General features: G+C 52.5%; 1 long non-coding RNA gene across 1 annotated transcript; it reads right to left on the bottom strand.

Annotated features, from left to right (window-relative positions):
* Positions 1-15,385: 15,385 nt before the first annotated feature.
* Positions 15,386-19,303, bottom strand: LOC112610335. Its single transcript, XR_003116313.1, has 3 exons — positions 17,970-19,303; positions 16,107-16,254; positions 15,386-15,656 (listed from the first exon to the last, which is right to left on the bottom strand). It is a non-coding gene; the product is annotated as an uncharacterized LOC112610335 (long non-coding RNA).
* Positions 19,304-19,681: the final 378 nt, after the last annotated feature.

The following is a 19,681-nucleotide window of genomic DNA, read 5'->3' as shown; positions in this document are numbered from 1 at the left end:
GCCCAGTGTGACTGAAGGGTCTGGAAAGGAGCCTGGAAAGGTAGGTAGGGCTGAGTTTGATTCTCCAAGCAGTGGGAACCATGGAAGGTTTTTGAGCTGGGGAAAGGTATGATCTGCTCTGCCCTGGGGGGATCATTCTGGAGGCCATGGTGAGGATGATGATTGGTGAGGGGAGAAACCAGGCCAGGGTGAACCCTCAGGAGGCTGCTGCTTTTGGGGTGGAGGCAGAGAGGAGGACGAGGCGCGGGGGGAGAATTGTTTTAGAAGGACCCACAGGATTTGGTGATGGATTGGAAGCAGGAGACATCCCCGGGGACGATGTGCCAAGGCTGTGATGATAGACTTCCAAGGACAACAAGGATCCTCCCCTCCCCACTAGCCCTGTTGGGAGAAGGGCAGGTGGCATTTCACCTGTTTTCCATGACTCATAGAGTAGCTTGGGACCCCTTTTTGAGAACTAAGTCTCCTGGTCTCTTTAGGAGCCTCTTAAGGAGTTGATCAAGAATTGGCACTGGCTGGGCCCTTACCATGGGCTGGTAACCAAGCACCAGCTCCTCAGAACTTCCTAGGAGAAAGCCACTATTATTATCTTCAGTTTTCACATGGGGAAACTGAGACTAGGGGAGATTAAGCCATCTGCCCAAAGCCATACAGCTAGTAAATAGCGGAGGTTGGATGCGCTCAAGTCTCACTTCTCAGCCAGAACTTTAAACATGACTTTGCAGTACCTCTCAACCTCCTGTGACAACTATGCTCGGCTTGGGTTTGTTTTATTGATTTATTTATTTTCATCAAAATGGCACCAACCATTGTCCCCTCTACCTGGAATCCCTTTCCTTTTCAACTCTGTCCAAATCCAACCTGTCCTTTTAAGCCCAGGGCAAAGCCTACCTCCTTCAGGAAGTCATCCTGGATTTTATAAGCCCCTCTCTACATGCTGGAGGTAATCTCTTGGGCATAGTTGATTTTGAGTCTTGTGGCAGGACTTTCTCTACTCTTTGCCCTCTCCTGGAGCCTCCTATAGAGGGAAGACCCACCCTGCAGGAGGCCACACATGTGTTGTCCACATTGGCCTAGACTGCTCCGGAATGGGTCTTGTCCTCACTGAACAGCAAGTGTCCTGAACCCCCTAGTCATCTTTGGGTCATACCCACTGCCACGTCACCTGGCACTGCACACAGGGTAATGTCTGCCCTGTGTTTATGTTCTGAGCGATGCTTACCTGTCCATCTGGAGGAGGCTCCTCTCACTTGCCGTGCTGGACTCAAGTGGCTCCTGGCTGTCCCCAAAATTCAGGTTCACCCACCACAGCAGGGAGCTTTGGCTCTGTCCAGGATCACCAGAAGCCTGAGCTGCTAGCTCAAAGAATGGCCCAGAGCAGGAATTTCCCAAAGTGTTGGGGGCCTCATGGAATGATTACTTTGAAATGGACCACACGTGGTTAGATGAGCAAGTCTTTGTGCTTTTATCAAAACCATCAGTGACATCTTGTATTTTCCTTTCAGAGCCTTTATTTCCTCCAGCAGTGTTGGCCTCATGCCCCAGAATAAAAATGCACTAGCACTTTCCACCCAGCCTGGAGGGGGCTTTAGTGGAAGCTGGTGGAGCTGCAGTAAAGGGGTGGGTGGGCATTGTCCTTTGCCTCCAAGCAGGCCCCAGACTAAAGCAATCTAGGAATCAGAGGTTGGAGACCCCACTAAGGAAGGAACCTGGGAGAAGATTTAGCACAGAATTTTCAGCTGTGTTTGGGAGACCTGTGGGATCCTTACAGGTGCCTCAGGGGTTGTTGAAGGGCAAAAGATGGGCATTATTATTACTATTTTGAGACAGGGTCTTGCTCTGTTGCCCAGGCTGGAGTGCAGTGGTGCAAACACGGCTCACTGCAACCTCAACCTCCTGGCCTTGAGTGATCCTCCCACCTCAGCTTCCCCGAGTAGCTGAGACCACAGCGTGTACCACCACACCTGGCTCTTTTTAAAAATTTTTGTAGAGATGGGGTCTTGCCACATTGCCCAGGCTGGTCTTAAATTCCTAGGCTCGGCCGGGCTCAGTGGCTCACGCCTGTAATCCCAGCACTTTGGGAGGTCAAGGCGGGAGGATCACGAGGTCAGGAGATCAAGACCATCCTGGCTAACACGGTAAAACCCCGTCTCTACTGAAAATACGAAAAATTAGCCGGGCGCGGTGGCATGCACCTGTAGTCCCAGTTACTCGAGAGGCTGAGGCAGGAGAATGGTGTGAACCTGGGAGGTGGAGCTTGCAGTGAGCCGAGATTGCGCCACTGCACTCCAGCCTGGGCGACAGAGCGAGACTCCGTCTCAAAAAAAAAAAAAAAAAAAAAAAAATTCCTGGGCTCAAGCCATCCTTCCACCTCAGCGTCCCACAGTGCTGGGATTACAGGCATGAACCACCACACCCGGCCAAGGTGGGGCATTATTTATCTTTGTGTTCCCCATGAGCATTCTGCCATTCCTGGTTTGCATAGTCATTGGAGACATGGGCTCTGCAATGAATCTTCCTGGATTCAACCCAGAAGCTCTGTCCCTTACTGCATGTGTAACTGTGGGCAGCTTACCGAATGTCCTTGTGTCTCATTTTCCCATCTGCAAATATCCGGAGGATGATAATTATCATGCTGTTTCAAGGTGGGTTGTGATGGTTGGGAAATCCATGGTACCATGCTTGGTCTTCAGCAGGACTTTACACAAAGAGCCTATATTATTTTAACTATATGTTTTCGGTTTTTTTCCCCCTTCTCTAGCCTATCTACCAGATTGATGAACAACCTGACCCAATGCAGGCAAATGCAGAGGATGTCCCATAACTGTCCCACTTCCTGGGAACCCTTCTTTGTGGCCAGCCAGGGCTCAGTGCAGAGAGACAGAGAAGACCCAGGTGTCCCCTGGCCCAATGCTTCCGGGAGGCGTCTCGGCCTTCCCACCTCTGAGAACATTCAGGCCTTTGAGATGTGGCCCCTGCCTGCCCCAGTCCCCCTGGCCCGACAATGGGGGCTTCAGAGGAGACTGGATGGCAGGACACAGCCCCTTCTGTGAAGCAGAGTCGACCGCCAAGCTGGTGAGTCTGAGAAGGCATTCCTCATGGGGCAGAGAAGGATGAAGGGAGGAGGCTGTGCATTGGCCCCTTGGCCCAGCCCTGACCCGAGGAGCCATTGCCACTGGGGCTTGGACAAAGGTCCCCTCTTCCTGCTCTCTGTCCTTTCGGTGCCCACCCGGGGGATGGTGCCAACAAGGGTCTGTCCCAGGGCCATGAAGGAAGGCATGAGGCTTGGATGATGTGAGGGATTTCCTCGAGTGCTGCTGGGTGAGTGGAGAGGTGGGCAGGCAGCCAACCAGGAGAGAGCATCTGTTGGAGCTTGTGGGGGCTGCAGGCTCAGGGACCCTTGCCTCTTTCCCTGCGCCCTCAGTCCTCAGCCCGCTGAGCCAGCTCTTGAATAATATCTCCAGCAATCTCAAAATTATCTTCTCCCCTTCAGGAGGTCTTCGTGGATTTATCAGGGAGAAGCATGGCTGAGTAAAGGAATTCTGGCACCATGTGACAACCATCTTCCTCATCAAGACTGGTGTCCTGGGATGTGGCTATCCCTGATCTTCCGGCAGAATGAGGAGAAAAGTCTGAACCAGGCAGTTCAGCTTCCCCCAGTAGCACTCCTCTCAGGCCATGGAGAATAATAACAGCTAACATTAACTGAGCTTTTGCTAGGGGCCAGAACTTTACGTGCATTATCTCATTTAATCCTTGTGCTAAGAGGTAAGTACCATTGCTATTGCCAATACAGGAAACAGAAGCTTAGTGTGGTCAAGTGACTTGCTCAATGGCTGGAAGAGGTGAAGTAACCCACCTCAAGGTTGTTCAGGTAGTTAGCAGTACAGCCAGGATTTGAACCCAAGCAGTCTAAACCCCGACATTCATTTCACCAAAAACAGCAACCGGAGAATAGAATCCTGATCCCTGCAACAGGTCAACTGAGCCAGGACCAATTCATTGCTTGATTCCTACAAAGGATTCTTGCTGATGAAGGTAACAAGGAAGATAGAAACAGGAGATTGGTAACCGTGAAGAAGGTGTTGATGAACAGGTGACTAGGAAATTCCCACCTAGGAGTCATTGAGTTGTTCATTCATTAATGCATTATCCATCTCAGGAGCTCTGCTGAGTAGCCATAGAGTGTAAAGAACATGAGCTCTGGAGCCTGCCAGACTGAATTCAAATCCCAGTTCTGCCATGATTTCCTGTGTGACCTTGGGCACGTTGCTTCACTTCTCTGAGCCTCAGACTTCTCACCAATAAAATGAAGATAACAAATCATCTATCTTGTAGGGCTGCTGTGAGAATGCATGTTATAATGCATAGGAAGTGGTTTGTATGGTGCCTAGTACAGAATGAACACTCAATGAATATTAGCTGTTATTATTATTATTACTTATACTTCTGTCCAGGTGCTGGGCTAAGGTACTAGAGTTACACAGACGAATGGGACTGCCTCTTTGATTGAAGAGATTAGTGGAAGAGATAGAGATAGACAGACACAATGTAATAGGTGCCGGGAGTGGGGCCTGTACGAATAGCCGTTGGAACACTTACTGTGCCTGAAGGACTAAGGAGGGCGTCCCGGAGGAGGTGACCTTATCTGAGACTTGAAGGATAAATAGGAACCTATTAAACAGATAGGAAAAGAAGAGATAAAGCCGGCTGGGCACAGTGGCTCACGCCTGTAATCCCAGCACTTTGGGAGGCCGAGGTGGGCAGATCACGAGGTCAGAAGTTCGAGACCAGCCTGGCCAACATAGTGAAACCCTGTCTCTACTAAAAATACAAAACTTAACTGGGCGTGGTGGCGGGCGCCTGTAGTCCCAGCTACTTGGGAGGCTGAGGCAGGAGAATTGCTTGAACCCAGGAATCGGAGGTTGCAGTGAGCCAAGATCGTGACACTGCACTCCAGCCCGGGCGACACAGCAAGATTGTGTCTCAAAAAAAAAAAAAAAAAGAGAGAGAGATAAAGCCATTCCAGCTAAGGGAACAACGAATGCCAAATGCTCTAGTGCGCAGGAGGTATCCTTAAGGGAGCAGTATGGGTTTTGGCAGCCAGGAGGTGCTAGGTCTGGTTCTAGCGTTGGGTGTTGGGTGGGGATAGTGGCAGGAGTAAGGCTCTGTACCTTGGCGGGGCCTCCATGCTCTTCTAAGGAATCTGCATTTTGTCTTATAGACAGTTGGGAAGCGTTTTGGGTAAAGGCAAAGTGTGAATTACATATCAGACACTCTCAGCTAACCAGAACTTGAGAATTTAGATTGGCTCCCTATGGGCCTGGGAGAAACAGACCCAGGCATCCCCCACAGGATATAAATCCCAAGAAGCCAGAATCTCGTCCTAAGAAGAAAGCGGGGGCAGGCAGGGTGAGCACCAGGGCCCTTCACTGCTCTAGCCTGACCAAAACCCTTGGAGACACAGATCTGGAGTCTTGCCCATGACAGTGCGGGGCTCTGCAGCAGTGATTCTCAAACTTCAGCCCGCACTGGAATCCCCTGGGGACCTTGTTAAAAGGCAGATTCTGATTCAGCAGGCTGGGGCGGGGCCTAGGAATGTGCATTTCCAACAAGCCAAGCCCTCCCTTCCTCACCATGCTGGTGCCGCTGATCCAGGAACCACACTTTGAGTGGTAAAGATCTAGAACCGTGATCTGCCATCCTGGCAGTGCATTCAAGTCGCCTAGGGGAGGTTTTGAAAAGAAAAAGAAGGATGCCAGGGCCTCACCCCAGACCAATTAAATCAGAATCTTTAGGGGTGGGGCCTGGGCATCCATAGCTTTGAAAGCTCCCAAGTGACTCTGATGCATGGGCAGGATGTGAAAGGAGAACACTGCAGAATGTGCTCGTTCAGGCTGGGGCAGGGGGCTCAGAACTCCCTTCCCAGTGGATGATCTAGAAATAGAATGCAGTGCACACAAAGTCCCAGCCCATGCCCTGTGAACAGCATTCCTGGTAACCCCAGGAGGGCAACCAAGGGGTATCCATATCAGGAAGGGAAAGGGGCAGGAAGGGCAGCCTCCTCTCAACTCTGTCCCCACCAGCTTCTTGGAAGTGGCTTTGTCCAGTGTCTGAGCCACTAGGCTAAATATAGCCCGGGCTGGGGGCTGAATTCAGGCTATTGAAGCCTCTTGATTGCCCCAGCCCCAGCCTCAGAATGCAGAGAGAGGCTGGGGAAGGGGAGGCTGGGAGAGAAGGGAGAAGGGGTGAGGAGTTGGGGAAGAGGCAGGAGGTAGTTTGCTTGGCCAGTTGGAATGGGAAATCTGAACAAGTTTATCTTTTAAAATGAGGGTGCAGTGTCAGGGGGAAAGAGAGAGATATTCCTTACCTAGTGCTGAACTATGTCCCCTCAAAATTTATGTGAAAGTTCTAACCCACAGTGGGGCAGTATTTGGAGACAGGGCCTTTAAGGAGGTCATTAAAGTTACATGGGGTCATTAGGGTGGGACCCTGATGCCACAGGATTAGTGCCTTTATAAGAGGAAAAGACACTAGAGCATTCTCTCCCAGCACCTCCCAGCTCCTCTTGCCCCCACATCCCCATTCTCCCTGCCCACTTCCACCTCTTAGCACATGTACCAAGGAAGGGCCTTGTGGGGACATAGCAAGAAGGCAGCCAGGAAGGGAGCCCTCACCAGACACTGAATGGGCCGGAACCTTGGTCTTGGACTTCCAATTTCCAGAACTGTGAGAAAATCTATTTCTGGTTTTTGTTATTGTTGTTGTTTGTTGCTTTTTTTTGAGACGGAGTCTCACTCTGCCACCCAGGCTGGAGTGCAGTGGCGTAATCTTGGCTCACTGCGACCTCCACCTCCTGGGTTCAAGAGATTCTCCTGTCTCAGCCTCCCGAGTAACTGGGAGTAGCTGGGATTACAGGCATGTAGCACCATGCCTGGCTAGTTTTTGTATTTTTAGTAGAGACAGGATTTTGGCATATTGCCCAGGCTGGTCTCAAACTCTTGACCTCAGGTGATCTACCCACCTCAGCCTCCCAAAGTGCTGGGATTACAGGCGTGAGCCACCGCACCGGGCCCAATTTCTGTTGTTTAAGCCACCTAGTCAGTGGTGTTTTGGTGTGGCAGCCTGAGTCAACACACCTTGTAAGCAGAATCTGCCTATCCCTTATCCTTTTATCCATGTCTCCCAGACCCAACGTCCCTTCCAGAAACTTCTTCAAAGGGGAGATCCTGTGATGGTTTTATGTATCAACTTGACTGGGTCACAGGGTGCCCAGATATTTAGTTAAACATTATTTTTGGTGTATCCGTGAGAGTGTTTCTGGGTGACATTGACATTTGTGTCATGTCTATAGACTGATTAAAGCAGATTGCCGTCCCCAGTGTGGGTGGGCCCCATGCAGTCCATCAGAGACCCGAATGAAACAAACACGGATAAGGAAGAAGTCACTCTTCTACCAGAATGCTTGAACTAGGACATTGGTCCTACTGTCCTTTGATTGGAACCTACACCACCAGTGCTCTTGGTTCAGGCCTTTGGGCTTAGACTGGAACTATACCACCAACCTGCTTTGGCCTCCAGTTTGTAGACAGCAGGTCATGGGAATTCTCAGCCTTTATAATCACGTGAGCCAATTTCTTAGAATAAATTTCTGTATTATGTGTGAGTGTGTGTGTGTTTATATCTATCTCTGTTTTCCTTCCTTCCTTCCTTCCTTCCTTCCTTCTTTCCTCCTTCCTTCTTTCCTTCCTTTCTTCTTTCTTCATTTATTCTCCTTCCTTCCTTCCCTCCTTCCGTCTTTTCTCCTTTCTTCCTTCCTTCCTTCTCCTTCCTTCATTTATTCCCCTTCCTTCCTTCCTTCCTCCTTTCTTCTTTCCTTCCTTTCTTCTTCCTTCATTTATTCTCCTTCCTCCCTCCCTCCCTCCCTCCCTCCCTTCCTTCCTTCCTTCCTTCTTTCTTCTTTCCTTCCTTTCTTCTTTCCTTCCTTTCTTCTTCCTTCATTTATTCTCCTTCCTTCCTTCCTCCCTCCCTCCCTCCCTCCCTTCCTTCCTTCCTCTCTTTCTTTCTTCTGTTGGTTCTGTTTCTCTGAAGAACATGTGCTAACGCACCTTCACTTCCCTAAGTGTTGCTCATCCTAGTCTCCCACCCAGTGCCCATTAGGAAGTTCTTGCAACTTAATCACCACCCCTACAGCTGCAACTAGACATGTGCATGAGAAGAATGGAGCCCGAACCCCCAACCCACAAAAACACATCTCTTAAGAGAGGCATGGGGTGGGGACAGGGGACACAGCAGAGAATGGGCCAGCCTCACCCTTGGCCTCTTGCACACCCACCCCTCTCATACAATGTTATTCAGGCAGACAGGTACCCTGGGAGCACACACGGCATCACCTACAGACACCTGGCATCCCTGGCACACAGTGTGCTGTGGCACCAAACCCACCCCCAGGAAGGCAGGCTCTGTGGCTCGTCCCCACCCAGCCTGCTGAGTGTTTAAGTGGTGAGTTTGCACAGCAGCAAGGCCAGAGGCACATTAAGGATTCACTTCCTGGCTGCAGCCAGCCTAGCTCAGCCTTCCTGTTAGAGGATTCTGCGGGCAGCCTCCATCCAGAGACACAGCTCTGCAAAACCACAGGCCCCCTCCCAGGCCTGGGCCCCCACCCACCCAGCAAGCCCCCTCTGGCGCCCAGGCGGGAGCTGTTCCTGCACTTCTGCTGAGGCCCTTCCAGATGTCTTTGAGCAGCAGGCCAGAGCCTCGAGGGGTCTCAGGTTAGGGGGAGATGTGGCAGAGCTGTCTCATTCTGCTGTCTCAGCTCCCACCCAGCACTGATGGTTAACAAGTCTGAAGGCCTAATTGGTTTGATTACCTTATGGTGGGAGTAGGGGGTGTGGCAGACCCTACCCTACGCAGTCCTCAGTCCAGATTTGGTGGTTTTGGGGAAAAGGCTCATGACTTCCAGAGCCCCCACCCTGGGAAAGACAGTCCCTACCCCTTAGGGGCCCTAAGCTGATGCAGGAGACACAGCCCCTGCCCTCAGAACCCTGATCTGATGAGGAAGCGTGGACGCCCTGGAGATGAGTGAAATGAAGACAGAGAGGGTCGGCTGGGCGGGGACAGGTGCAGCAGGGGCGTGGGTGGGAGATGCCAGGGAGAAGAGGGTGTGGTGACAGGACCAGAGCTGGCATCACTGCAGGTTTCTCTGAGGAGTTACCAGGAGAGCCCCCAAGGGCAGGAGCTGTGTCTCATGCCTCACAGAAAGTAGGGGCCCTCTGCCTTCCCCGCTCCATGTCCTACTGCAGGTATGGGGCCCTGGGAACTCATGGGTGCTCCTCCCCTAGCTGCCCCTAACTGACAGAGGGGCTTCCAGGCCCCCTCAGGGCCCAGACCAGTCCAGCCTGTCTCCAAGCAGCAGCCCCTTTGACTGGGCTCTGGGTGTTGCCCCCATCACCTCGCTTCTGATTCTCTCACGTTTGCCCCACAGCCTCAAGTAAACCAGAAAATCAGCCTGGGGTGGGGGATGAGAGGTGGGTAGTCAGAGTGCTGAGGAGAGGGGAGCCATTAGGGAGCTGAGCTGCTGTAGGACTAGGAGGATTCTAATCGATGGGCTCATGTTATATTTATCAGCCACAGTACTTAGGTGCTGCCCTAAGCAGGACTAATGGCCTCCCCATTGGAGACGCCATTACAGGAAGTGTGTCGGGGGGAGGGGTGCTGAGAGGAGATGGACACCTGGCAGGGTCTGCTTCTCCTGGCAACTCCTCACACCCCCAGCCCCTGACACAGGGGCCTCAGTCCTGCAGGCTGCTGGGATTGGGTGAGCCTGCCATGGAGTGTGCACCATACTCTTTGCCTCTTCCCCACGGTCTGACTGGGAGAAGTCACCCAGAGACCTTAGCCAGAAAGTCACACCAGTCACCCCTGCCCTTCCTGCTTCCCCTGACTGAAGCCACACCCTTTCCACCCTCTACTGCCCGATGACAGCAATGTGGGCCAACCAAGTGGCTCACCCTTTCCTGGGGTGGAGCCAGTAGCGGTTGCCATGGTGATCTTTCAGGGTGGTGGGTGGAGGGGGGGGGTCTGGATTCTTCCTGTAAGAGCCTTAATTGCTCATTTATTTAGGGCAATTAGTCCCTGGCGACCCTCCCTTCCTTGACCCTGGCAATGGCTATTCTCAGCTCACAAAACATTCCACCAAGACGGGGTGTGGGGGCTGGTCCAGAATGAATGGGGCGGGAGGGGAGGAGGCAGGGTGTTGGGACAGAAACTCCCAAAGTCTGAGAACCCACATTTAGAGGATGACCTGGTCACACCGCTCCGTGTCCTGTCACTGGCCCCTGCTCCCAGCATCCTCTTGGCCTCTTTGGCCGCCCATTCAGCCCTGGGGGTGGACCCGCCCCTCCACACTCCCAACCTTGGTGGCCTCCAGATAGCTGTACTCCCCACCCATAGCACTACTGTCCCCCCTGGCCAGCCCCCAGTTGTGGTTGGCTCCCGCCATAGCTCTGTCTCACTTCCTCATAGGCAGCTGCTCCAAGAGCCACAGCTCTCAGGGTAGCCCTTCCTGTCCTGCCAGGTCCCAGCTTGTCCCAGCAGGTGGCCACAGGATCCCCTCATCCCGAGCCCCTGCTCTGCCCTCCAGCACACTGCTGCCCCAGCATCTTAGTCCAGACTACTAGAACTGTGCCTCTGGAAGCCTTTCACTGCACAGATGGAGGAAACTGAGGTCCAGGGAAAGGAAGCCAGTCCAGGGTTCCTCCATGAGTTGGAGGCAGAGCCAGGACTAGAACTCGGAGCCTTGCTTCCCTGTCTAGTGCTCATGGCACCACAGTGACCTCTCCTTTTTTAGAACACCCCTGCCAATGGCCCGTGTCTGTTGTTTCTGTCTTCGGCCCATCCTGATGATGGAGCCTCCTGGAGGCCCGTCCATGGCAGCTCCTCAGCGATGCTCTGGCTCAGACTCTGGTCCTTTGGCTCCTCCAGGCCACAGACACCTTTCCCCTGCCTTCTCCCTCCCCTACTGTGCTGTCCTCTGGGCCTTGCACTCTCCCTGTCTCAGGAAGCTCTTCACCTCCATGGGGGAGGGGCCCCTGGGACAGGGGAATCCCATTTAAAGCCCTTCCTCTGGCAATACCTGGGGAACTTCCAGTTCATCCACATCACCCAAGGGCCTCTTGGTCTAAAGCTGATGCAAGCAATGGGGGCCTTGGGGCTCAGACCCCTTTGGCTTTTTTCCCCCCTTTCAGGTTTAGAACCTTTTTTTGTTGTTGGTTTTTGAGACAGGATCTTGTTCTGTCGCCCAGGCTGGAGTGCAGTGGTGCTGGCCCTGCTCCCAGCATCCTCTTGGCCTCTCTGGCCAGTGACCGAGGCTCACTGCAGCCTTGGTCCCTCAGACTCAAGCGATCCTCCCACCTCGGCCTCCCAAAGTGCTGGGATTACAGGTATGTGCCACTGTGCCCAGCCTGGAACCATTTTTGTAGGGCAAGCCACATGAGTGGCTGGAACTCCTTGTGAAGAAGGATCACCCTCTAAACTGGCGACTTAGCCAGCTCCCCTTCCTTCTCCTCTGTACCCATCTCATGCCTTCTTCACCTCCACCCGTGCCTGCTGCACCAGCCTCCTTCCCTTCAAGTGTTCCTTCCTGTGGCCCTGGAAAAGCCCTTCATGGGGACAGTGAGGGGTGGGGGGCAGTGCTCAGGGGTTTGGGGACAGAGGATCAGGGGAGACTGCCTGGACTCAGCCTTGGTGTCTCCTTGGCTCTGGGACAAAGAAAGCCATGTCGGGAGTGACCTCACCCTTTGGGCATCCTCTGTTGGACAAAAGGCCAATTGTTCCCCACACTGGAAGCAGGAGGCGGAGGATGACACTCCAGTCCTCGGACCCTCTTTGGAGCCCCTGCACTCTTGCCCAGGGCGGCTTAGCATGGGGTGGGCAGGCAGCGCAGTGAGCCAGGCCTGACCCAATTTGGATGGCAAGAGAAAGGCTTGAAAAACCTGTTAAGAAGTCCCTCCTAGGGTCTAACCTCAGTCCGGGGATGTGAAGGCTCACTGCTCTGAAGCTCGAGGTAGATCCTCTGCTTTCTGCTCTTCCATTTTTCCAGCGTTGGCCTCCATTTAGGAGGAAGCTTTTCTTTTATTTCCTGAGGGAGCAGTAGTTTTCAATTTTTTTTTTCAAAAGTATTGAGACCCTTCAAATAAAATTTTCCTAGAAGCCTGATCAGTAAAGCAGATGAAGGTGGAACTACTTTGGCTGAGGTGGTGGGGATGGTGGGGTAGGGGGCAGAGACCTCCTCAAGCCCCTTTCCTCATCCCTCATCTTGCCCCATTGGGGCTCTTACTTTAGATTTTCTTCTGGGGGTAACTAAGCTTCAACTCTCTTTGCCCCCCTGCTCCATCCTCCTGTATCACCCTGCCCACAGAGGTTCCATACTCTTACCTCTCCCTGAAAATGAACTTCACCTCCCACTGCACACGCATCCTTTTCTCAACCATGTCTGTCTGTACTTTCATAATCCTCCTTCTCCAGGAAGTCCTCCCTGACCTCTACTTTATGTCACTCCCCCTAGCTCCCTAAGCTGACTTCTGTCAAGGCCTTCCTTATGTGGGGCCTTCTTAAAGCTCTTGTTTCTCTTAGAAGCTCCTTGAGGAGAGGGACCTTGTCTTTTCATCCTAGAATCCCTGCTTCCTGGCTCACAGCAGGGCCTTGTGGAAGGGAAGACATGAATGGCCCAGAGGGAAGCACTCAGTTTGAGGTTGGGTGAGGCCTTGTGTGTGCTTGGCCAGGCAAACACTCTAGACTGTCAAAGTTGTGCCCACCCCCAGCATCCAGACAGCCCAGCGCAGACACTTCACCTCCCCATCAAGAGCCACCACCCTCTCTCAACTGCAAGCCCCCATATGGGGTGGAATGGGGCATGGGGAGGATGGAGGAGAGGACTGCCCTCCAGATGTTGTTGGAAATCCAACACGTCCCCTCCACCCTCCCTCTCCCACTTCCCGCTCCATTTCTCCTAAATATTTACTGATTTTTATTTACATTCTTTGCCCGAGGTGCCCAGCCCCTGTCAGGTCCCATTTGCATGCTCTTGTTCCCTCCTGCCAGCTCCACTCCTCATCCCTCAAATCCGGAGCCAGGAGTTGTGTGTGGTTGGGTGTTGGGGGTGGTGAAACCTGCGGGCTGGTAGCTCTGGGAAGGGTTGGGCAGGGGGGTGTGGGGAGGGGTAGGTCAGCAACAGGGGCAGCTTGCCTGCAGACTACCCCCCTGCCCCCAATCTGGGATCACTTTAGCCACCCCGCTTTGTTTCACAGGGACTCCTGGAAGGGACTGATGGATACCAGATGCCAGCAGCACCATCACCCAGGGATGACTCTGAAGGTGGGGAGGAGGGAGAGCAGGGACAGACATAACAGGGGGTGAGACAGTTCTGTTCCTGGCCTGTTGGGTGGCTGCTTGGGAGCTGCCCACCCACCCTGGATCTCCATTCCCACACTCACCAAGGAGCCTGGAAACATGATTTTCCACTCCATTCCCAGGCTCCCAGCCCCGCTTCCTCCTCTACCCTTCTTAGTTATTGAACCAATTTTTGTTGGACACCTACTGTGTGTCAGCCCCTGTCTTTTGTGCTGACATGTCAGCAAAACGACAGACAATTATTCTTGCTCTGTGGAACTTGCTTTCTCGTGGGAGAGAGTCAATAAATCATGGGGGATGTTAGAAAGTTATAAGTTCCATGAGGAGGGGAAAAAAGCAAGGCGAAAGAAGTCAGGAGGGCCAAGAATGGGGCTAGGGAAGGGGTGCAGTTTTACATAACAGCGTCAGAAGGCAAGACTTGAGCAGAGCTTCGCAGGAGGGGAGAGAGTGAGAGTGGAGCTGGGTAGGGAAGGAGGTTCCAGGCAGAGGAACAGCCTAAGAAGCACACGATGCACTGTGGACCAGGAGGAAGGCCAGCACGGCTTCAGCAGTGGGAGTGGCAGTGAGGGGCATAGGAGAGGAGAGCAGGGAGGAAGGTCTGTGGTTTTTCTGAGTGGAATGAGAGCCTCTGCAGGGTTCTGAGCAGACAGTGACACAACCAGACCTGTTAATGTAACAGGGTGATTCCTGCCTCCCTTGCAATGCCCCCTCCACTCTGGTCACACTGTCTTTCCTTATCTTGCTGTCTCCTGCTTCTCATCTATTACCCTGGGATGTGGTCCTCTCTCCCTATGATTCTCTGCCTGGACTAGCTCCCTCCCAGGTAGCCTGTGGCTTCTATAAAGCTCATCTCCTCCTGGAAGCCCTCCAGGATTGCTCAGAGGAGTCTGACTGGCTCTGCCTGGACAGTAGATATCCTTTTCTTTCTCTCTTCCTTACCAGGGGAGGTTGCTAAAAAGGGAGATGGTGATGCCTCCCTGAGGCCACTCAAGAACCAGGGGAGGGTGAGTCATTTTCTAGAGGTGCCTCCGCAAATAGCCAATATCCTGCCTCTCATAAGCCTTTCTCCTGAGTTTTTCATGGACACTTCTGTCTTCCCTTTCCTTCCTCTTCATCCTTCTCTTTCCCACCAGAGGCACCTTCCCTCCACCCTGTAAGCATGTAAGCAAGGGACTGAAGCCAGCCACTTCTCTTCTCTGGGGTGTGCCTGGGGAGGACCATCTCAAATGTAAAGAGGTAGCAAGGACTGGACTTCCAAAACCCAAAGACCAGACCCCTGCAAGAGCACAGCAGCAGTGGAACTGTGGCGGGATTCACCGCTCTAACTGGCACCCTCCTCCTCACCCTCCACACCCAGTCTCTGGGGGGCTGCTTGCTATGGAGCAAACTCTGTTTTCAAATAGTGACCAATTGCTAGCCCAAGCACAGAGCTGGTGGCATCCTCTTCCAGTAGGGCACAAACTGTGGCTTCCCCAGCTAGCCTCGGGGACTTAACCATCTTCCCTTCCTGTGGAGCCAAAGGCTCTGAGCTCCTGGTCCTGGCTTGGTTAAGGCTTTGCTCACTTATTCAGGCCCCACTCAAACAACTATTTATTGAGCACCTACTATGTGCCAGGCACTGGGCTAGGCTGGCTCTTGCCCTCATGGAGCCTGCAGTTTAGTGGGGAGCAGACATCAATCAAATAGCCACCCAAATGCAGTCAGGATGACAGCTGTGGTCAGTGCAAAGAAAACGAAGAACATGATGCCCTAAGAGTATGTACGGGGGATTTGACCGGCGAGGGAAGCTGGGGGCCTTCTCTAACAAGGTAATGTCTGAGTTGAAACCCAAGGGATGGAAGAACAGCCCAGGCAGAGGAAACAGTATTTGCAAAGGCCCAGTGGCAGGAGGGAGCATATACAATGTGCTGGGAGACGGCAGACAAGGCTGGAGTGCAGAGAGAGGAATGAGAGGTGGATGCAGACTGACAATGCAAGGCCTTCTAGATCATGTTTAAACCCTTGATCCAAGAACAGAGGAAGCCTCTTTGCATTTTGGAGTTGTGTTGGGTGTGGAAGGGGTGACATGATCATCTCAAGTTGGCTGCAGATCGGGGGTAATGAGAGCGGAGGTGGGAATCCTGTTAGGAGGCGGTGGCAGTGGTCCAGGAGAGAGCTGATGCTGGCTTGAACTAGCAGTTGGCAGGGGATTAGATAAGGGTGGTGTCAAGAATGACGGTTGGATTCCTGCCTGCAGCGTTTCTCACCTGTAAAGAGGAAAGAGACAGCTCGACTTTCTCCTGGCGATAAATGAATTAACGGAGACAAAAATTCTGTCAGGCAGGCATTGGTGTGAGCTGTGAGAGTAGCGCCGCTTGCTCTCCCCAGGCAGGTAGTTGTCTCTTGGTTCTACCCCACATCCTTCAGGCTACCCATACCCATACATAACCTGATGATAAAACCTTGTACTGAAAACCGCAGTGAGCATGATTTAGATTAGACTGCTGCCAACAGGGCTGGAGGAAGCTGTTGGTGGAACCAGGGCCAGGGGATGAAAGAGCAGACAGAATCCAGGTGGAAGGCCACATGCCTGGAGCACAGGAGAAAGGCTGTAAACACCTCACAGAACAGTTCAGGATCTGGTGAAGCTGGCAGTGGCCTGGGAATTAAGAGAGCCGAGGTGGAGGGAGCTTCAAAGGAGATTCCATACTCTGAACCTGCAAAGGTGATGCTCTTCAAAAACCTCAACCTGGGCCTGGTGCAGCGGCTCATGCCTGTAATCCCAGCACTTTGGGAGGCCAAGGCAGGCAGATCACAAGGTCAAGAGTTCGAGACCAGCCTGGCCAATATGGTGAAGCCTTGTCTCTAATTAAAAAATAAAAAAAAATACGAAAATTAGCCCTGCATGGTGGCACATGCCCGTAGTCCCAGCTACTCTGGAGGCTGAGGCAGGAGAATGGCTTGAACCTGGGAGGCGGAGGTTGCAGTGAGCTGAGATCACACCACTGCACTCCAGGCTGGGTGACAGAGTGAGACTCTATCTAAAATAAATTAAAAAAAAAGAACCTCCACCTCTTACAGCTCACCTCCTGGAGCCCCTGGTTGATGGAGGAAATAGAGCATGCCCAGAACACAGGGAGACAGAGTAGCCAAGATACAGGGTATAGGCACAAGAGCTAGGCAGGCACACGGGGAACATGCCTGTGGGGATGGAGATGACTTGAGGGGCCTTCCTAGAGGAGAAGGAAGAGGTGGAGGAGAAGGAGGAGATATTCAGATGGATCTGGGGAATGCTGGATATGTCAGTCTTCTCTGGCTCAGCTGGGGTTTGCTCATTTAAGCTGACAGTGAGTTGGATGTTGAGTGATATTGACACCCCTCACCCCACCCCACCCCCAATTCAGCACCTCCCTCCAAGATCCCACGTTGCTGTCAGTTTCCAGGCCTTTAGTAAAATGATGGTGGGCTCATCATTCAGCCCCCTCATTACCCTTTCCTCCTCTCCCGCTCCAGTTTATAACTCTATCCACTTTGGAAGATCTGCATGCTCTGCTCCTTGTTCCCACCTGCTCCTCCCTGGCCAAGGCCCAGAGTAGCCCCCACAGCGAGCACGCACTTGGCTGGGAGCTCAGGGTCTAGTGTGCCTCTGGTTCACATGTTGGCATTTGAGGAGGGCCTGAGTCATCTTGGTCTTCCCTGAGCATTGCTCTACCCCAAAGGAGGCCCCTGGTGGTAGGGGAACCAACCTTGGCCTTAGGTGTTGAAGTCAAGTGCAGGAAGGATTTCCTGGGCTACAAAGGGGGACAGCTGAGGGTGTGGAATTCAAGGAATCAACTTATATGCTCCCTGTTGTATGGAAAGTCCGTGGCTGAGGGCTTGGCTGGGAGAGGGTATTGCCTCAGAGAGGAACAGGGACTGCAGCAATAGAGGGGCAAACAAATGGCCGTCAGCACCACCCACACAGCCAGAGGGACGTTTGCATCTCACTGTGAACACAGCGCCTGGCCCAGAGTGGGCCTCCAGTGAATGCCTATGGAGAGAAGAGAGATTTTGGTTCCCAGTTCAATTTTCCTCTTAATCTTCCTGATCCTCTAGTTCCTTGTCTACCAAATGGGGTGATAATCTCTACTTCCTATCTTACCAGACTGTCACGAAGAACAAACTAACCAATGATGGCAAAAGTGCTTTGTAAGTACTTTGTAAACTCTGTTTGAAAACCTACAGGAGGCCTGAGCTCAGCACAGTGCCGGGCCCACAGTGGCTGCTCAGTATTGAATAAATGAATGAATTACTTAATCTCTACCAGAATGTATGTTCCCCACAGGCGCAGACCCAGCCTGTTTCTCCTCAGCACCATTTCTCCAGTTCCTAGCACGGGGAAGGTGACTGACAAGTATTTGCATGGAATGAATGAATGAATGTTGAGACTTAATCCTACCTTCGGGATCTTCGAGAACTTTGGAGGTGGTGAGGCTGATACCACAGGACAACAAACCTTGCAGGCTCAACAACCCTGAAGGCAGCTATTATTTCCCAATTTACAGATGAGGAAACAGGCTTAGAGAGATTGAGTGACTTACCCAAGGCCCCACAGCACCTAGTCAGTGATGGATCAGGATGGGAACCCCGGACTCGGCCTCTGATGCCCATGCTTTTACTACCACAGAAGGCTCCTGCTGCTGGGGATCCAGTGGAGCACTGGCCTCTGTGACCATCCCCTGGACAAGCTGCAATGTTCTTTTGTGGTGGGAGGGTATGTCATAACTGCATAGCATCTCAGTGACTCTGCAGCAGGAGGCTGCTGGGTTCAAGAGGCCAAGATTCACTCAGGATGTGCCAGGCCCAGAAACACACACATGCCCAGGATATCTGTGTCCAGATGAAGAGACTGAAGGCAGAGAGGAGAGCTGCCGATGGACTTTCCTGACCCACAAATCTCTGTCGTGTCTGCACACAGCCAGCACCTTCCCTTTTGCAGCCTGAGCCATCGCGGCCACCTCAGTGCTCCCACAGACCATGTTCCCTTGGGCAGGGACTCATCACACAACCGCTGCCCTTCCCCTCCCTGACTGAACTTCGGGCTCTACCGTGCAGCTCACTGCTTCCCAAAGTACGTTCTGTGGGACTATGTCTTGGGCTGTTTGTAGACACTGCTTGCAAAAAGATTGCCTGTGATGGAAAAAGCCTGGGAAAACTGTATCAAATACGCTAACCTGGCTGCATGCTAACCTTGCAAGACTTCTCAGATCCCGTATTACGCTCATGTGGAATGTGAATCTCCAAGGGCTGAGGGACTTCAGTAAAGAGCATTTTCTAAATTTATTTTGGCCCCAAGCTGTTTCTTCAGGAGCATCTCTTGGGACTGATGTGCCCCAGGGCATACTTGGGGAGTCATTGCTGTAGCTGTGGAGAGTCCCTGAAGCATTTCAGCAGAATCAGAGGATATGATCAGTCAGTGTCTTAGGAAGACTGTAGGGTGGACTGGAGGAGCCAAGACGGGAGGCAAAGAGGGTACTTAGGAGGCTGCATCAACAGTCTGCAAAAGAGGAAAAGAGCCCTCTTGCCAGTCAGGCACAGTGCCAAACTGGCGTGTCTGTCTTCAGTGAGCTTGCAGTTGAAGCAGGTAGGCTGAGCGCCCACCAGGAGCTCTCCTCTGAGGCAGAAGATGCTAAGTGCTGCAAACGGAGCCACATCGTCAATCCAAGAAGACTCCTGATAACTTATTCAACTGGCACTCCGTGGCTTTGGCCAGCTTCCTTTCATTTTCCTTTTCAGGAATCAATAAATAATTTGAAGTTGTCAGGTGGTACTTCGTTGTTGTTTTTTAACCCTCATTGATAGGGTTGATGGTCTCAGTGTTCATTCCCAAAAGTCACGTGGGGTCAGTCTACTGCCTCACTGGGGCATTGCAACTGAATGGGGAGACTTGGCTCTAAGGCTTTAAAGTGGTAAATGCCCAGTTTATTTTTAGTCTATTGTGTTGTCACAGGTTCAGTTCCGTGGCACTGAGGATAATTTAGCATCAGCCAGGCATAGGGTAGAGGTAGGGCATAATAACATCTGCATCCCCTCCTGCCCCCTAGCCTCTGCCCCTATCTTGCACTCACTCTGCAGCTCCATTTCATAGGATAATGTAATGGGCTAATGCTGCACCCCCTCCCCCTCCCCAGGAGGATCAGGGAGCAACCAGGTCCCCAGAAACACTGGACAAGAGCACAAGAGTCTCTCTTCACTGTCCCTCCAAAGAGTCAATGTGGGAGATTGCCTGTTCTGCTTTAGTCTTCCATCTGCA

Source organism: Theropithecus gelada, chromosome 16 (genome assembly GCF_003255815.1).
Source record: "Theropithecus gelada isolate Dixy chromosome 16, Tgel_1.0, whole genome shotgun sequence".
Taxonomy (NCBI): domain Eukaryota; kingdom Metazoa; phylum Chordata; class Mammalia; order Primates; family Cercopithecidae; genus Theropithecus; species Theropithecus gelada.
This window is presented reverse-complemented; position numbering and strand designations above follow the sequence as displayed.